The 4,477-nt window shown below is 37.5% G+C and overlaps 1 pseudogene; it reads right to left on the bottom strand.

Annotated features, from left to right (window-relative positions):
* Positions 1 to 2,361: 2,361 nt before the first annotated feature.
* LOC118842441 lies at positions 2,362 to 4,060 on the bottom strand (annotated as a pseudogene).
* Positions 4,061 to 4,477: the final 417 nt, after the last annotated feature.

The following is a 4,477-nucleotide window of genomic DNA, read 5'->3' as shown; positions in this document are numbered from 1 at the left end:
AATTTGAATGTAATAGTATGAGGAGCAGAAATGTAAGTAAGTACTGCAACGTAGATTGCCAATTAATAAAGGATAGTCTATAATATAAAATTATGCAATTTAGGGGCAGCTAGGTGTCACAATGAATAGAGCACAGGCCCTGGAGTCAGGAGGACCTGAGTTCAAATATGGCCTCAGACACTCGACACTTACTAGCTGTGTTGACCTTGGGCAAGTCACTTAACCCCAATTGCTTTGCCTTCCTCTCTCAAAAAAACTATGTAATTTAGTAATGATGTGACCTTGGAGTCATTACTTAACTTTCCTGGATCTGAGTCTCCTTATCTACAAAGAAGGGATTGAACCAGAAAACCTCTAAGTTTCCTTCTGTCTCAAAAATATCAAAGATACTATTATGTGCAGCTTATTTGTCATTCAAAGTACAATATCAAAAGTCTTGAAACGTTTATTTATTGGAGAAATAAAAATCCTTTCCTTTTCTTCTATGCAGATGTAATAAATGCTAATGCTTCCTAGTACTAAGCCCTTCTCTCTGGAGCAGGGTTCAACAAATCCTGGGAGCCAGGTTGCTATGGAAATTCATTCATGGTAATTAGTAATTTGGGCTCAGAGAATAAAGAATGGACAAGTGAATATCCTAACAAGGGACCTCTGCCCAAGCTGTAGCCAAGACTGAATTTTTTTTTTCTTTTGGAGGGAGGAGGAAGGGCTGACCCCACTCCTAGATTGTGCTAAAATTAAGTAGTGATGATAGTTGCTTCAGCTCCTTAGAGAGGTGAAGTAGCAAAGGAAATTATTTCTATAAGAGTTCTCATATTGTCATTATTCTTTGACCCTGATTGAAATGTTAGGAATTCTGATCCCATACCATTTTCACCCTGAAACTAAAACAAATTGGTAAGAGAGAACAAGTAGAGTGATCTACTCAATGACTTTAACTCTCCAGTCCTGAGTGAATTTTTAGGGTGCTGAAAAATTGTGTGTGTATGTATTTAGGCATGTGCGTGTGTGTGTGTGTGTGTGTGTGTGTGTGTGTGTGAGAGAGAGAGAGAGAGAGAGAGAGAGAGAGAGAGAGAGAGAGAGAGAGGTGACAATGCAATGGATCATGTTCTTTGAAATATCTTGGAGAATTAGTGGAACATGTTATGAATGGAGGAAGACAAACATCCTTTTTCATTTATCAAACAATAAGCCAGTGAGCTTGACTTTGCTTTGGGGGAAAAGTATCCTAACATTTATTATTTATCTTTAACATTCATATATATATATATATATTATATATGTATATAATATATATATATATAATTTATTTATTTTTAGTTTTTAACATTCACTTCCATAACCTTTTGAGTTTTTAATTTTCTCCTCCTCCTCCTCCCCCCTCCCCAAGACAGCGTGCAATCTGATGTAGGTTCTACTTACACATTCATATTAGACATATTTTCACATTAGTCATGATGTAAAGAAGAATTAGAACTAATGGGGGGAACCAAGAGAAAAAAGAAATGAAACAAAATAACCAAAGAAAAGGAGAGCAAATTGTATGCTGCCATCTGCATTCAGACTCCAGAGTTCTTTCTCCGGATGTGGATAACATTTTCCAGTGTTAGTCTTTTGGAGTTGTCTTAGATTCTTGCATTGCTGAGAGGAGGTAAGTCTATCAAGTCAGTCATTGCACATTGTGGCTGTTACTGTGTACTTTGTTCTCCTTGTTCTGCTCGTTTTGCTCAGCATTAATTCATATAAGTTTTTCCAGGTTTTTCTGAAGTCCATCTGCTCATCATTTCTCATAGCACAATAGTATTCCATTACATTCAGATGTCAAAACTCGTTCAGACATTTCCCAGTTGATGGATATCCCTTCAACTTCCAATTCTTGTCTACCACAAATATATAAACTTTAAAAAATTTTATGCAAATATTATCACATAATTGGATATGTCTGTTCTTTGTACACAATTTTAATCTTCATCTGCACAGAAAGCCTTCTTCTAAACTTTCCTTCTAGTGATGGCAAACCCTAAAATTCTGATTTAATAGAATAATAGTAAAAAATGCCTCAGCTGGTTTAAGTTGAAAGCAGAACATTGGTACATGGATCTTGCACCCAGTATTAGGAATGTACAAAAGTCTTTACTCAAAAAATACAAAATAACTTATTTTTATCATGGATAATGACAGCAGTAAACCATTATATATTTTGTCAACTGAAACTAGTAACTGGTGGTTATAGTGATTTTCTTGAACATTAGCCTTTGCTTCAGTCCTCTCCCCAACTGACTTCTGTGAAGTTAACAAAGAACACTGCCTTGAGTCTTGCTTGCATCACAGATCATAACGATAGAGCATTATTGTAGGAAATTATAACATGCCACTTCCCATGCCTCCATGCACCCATCCCTCCAATGCCAGGTTCTTTCACATCAACTTCTGATGTAGTTAACAGAAAAGCTACAACAGCAGCATCCAACAAAGCAGTTCTTACAACCTTAGTTGGGTCAATTATTCCTTTTTCAACAATACTCACAAAATTTGCAAGCATGGCATCATAACCTATATCTGAGGAGCTTTGTAACATTCTCTCAAATATCAATGAGGTTTCAACACTCACATTCTTAGCAATGGTCATTGCAGGGATTTTCAATGCCTTCTTAATTATTTCTATTCCATTTTTTTATCCTCATTAGCTGGAGTTAGTGTTTCTAAGGAGGGAGTGCATTGAAGCAATGCACAGCCACCTCCCAGAACTATTCCTTGTTCAATCACAGCATGCTTAGCATTAAGTGCATCAGTAAACTAGGTCTTTCTTTTCATTTATTTCCACATCACTTGTTCCACCAAGCTTTATCACAGCTACCCCATCAGAAAGTTTGGTCAAACGCTCATTTAACTTTTCTTTTTCATAGTCACTAGTAGCAATCTCTAATTGTTCAACAATTTGTTGAACATGTTTTCCAACTTGGGATTTTTCACCCTTTCCTTTCAAAAGCATGGCATCATCTTTCGTCACAATGACCTCTCCAACTTTTCCGAAGTCATGAGCTTGAATTTCCTCTAGATTCAGGGCCAGTCCCTCTTCTCCAAACACTGTACCACCAGTGGGAATAGCCATATCCTTAAGCTGGTTCTTCATATTGTCACCAAATCCTGGAGATTTTCCTGCAACAACCTACAGCCCAACATTTAGCCTGTTCAAAACCAGTGTTCTTAATGCTGCTTCACTGACATCTTCAGCAATTATTACTAAAGGCTTACAGTGAACATTTGCAATTTTGAGTGCAGGTACAATAGATTAGACACTAGAGATCTTTTTTTTCACTTAAGAGAACAGGCATCTTGGAATTCACATTTCTGACATTTAGTTGTATTAATAAAATATGGAAAGATGTATCTTCTGTCAAACTTCATGCCTTCAATAATTTCCAATTCATCATCCAATGTTTTTCCATCCTTTACTGGGATGACATCCTTTCGTCCAACCTTTTTTGTTGCATCAGATATTATGTTGCCAATTTCTTGGTCTCCATTTTCAGAAGTTGTAGCAATCTGAGCAATTTTTTCAGGGGTTCTGACAGGTTTAGCCTGCTTCTTAAGCTCATGTAATGACAGCATCAACAGCCAACATCACACCTCTCCTGATCTCCACTGGATTTGCTCCTCTGCTAATCTTCTCAAAGTCTTCCTTAGCAATGGATCATGCAAGCACTGTGGCTGTGGTAGTGCCATCCCTAGCCTCTTCATTTTTGTTATTGGCAACATCCTGAACTAGCCTGGCACCAATCAATGTTTTTATTTTGTCCTTCAAATCAATTGCTTTTGCAACAGTCACACCATCTTTTGCTACCTTGGAACTTCCCCAACTCTGTTCAGTGATCACAGTTCTTCCCTTTGGCCCCATAGTAATGGCAACCACATCAGCTAAAAGATCTACACCTTGAAGGATTAAGGCTTGGGCATCTGCTCCAAATTGGATGTCTTTAGCATGAAAACATGTCAGGTGGGGGGCAATTGCCCTAGACACTGGGCTTATCTGATGAAGGATTGTAGACAACTGGAGCATTTTTGCAGGGGGAGAGGGACTGTTATAAATATTTTTGTACATGTGGGTCCTTTTCCCATTTCCATCATCTCTTTGGGATACAGATCTAGAAGTGGTATTGCTGGGTCAAAGGGTATACACAGTTTTATAGACCTTTGGGCATAGTTCCAAATTGTTGGCCAGAATGGTTGGATCAGTTCACAACTCCATAAACAATGTATTAGTGTTCCAATTTTCCCATACCTTCTCCAACGTTTATCATTTTCCTGTTTTGTCATCACATTAATTTTTTTAAATTGAGTTCTGAATTCTCTCCTTCCTTCTCACACCCACCAATTGAGAAGGCAAGAAATGCGATATCAGTTATATATGTGCAAACATGCAAACATATTTCAATAGTCATGTTGCAAAAAAGCAAGAACAGTAAAGGAAGTGAAA

The sequence above is a fragment of the Trichosurus vulpecula genome, chromosome 3, assembly GCF_011100635.1.
Source record: "Trichosurus vulpecula isolate mTriVul1 chromosome 3, mTriVul1.pri, whole genome shotgun sequence".
In the NCBI taxonomy this organism is placed as follows: domain Eukaryota; kingdom Metazoa; phylum Chordata; class Mammalia; order Diprotodontia; family Phalangeridae; genus Trichosurus; species Trichosurus vulpecula.
Note: the sequence above shows the minus strand (reverse complement) of the source record. Positions and strands in the feature narration are given on the sequence as shown.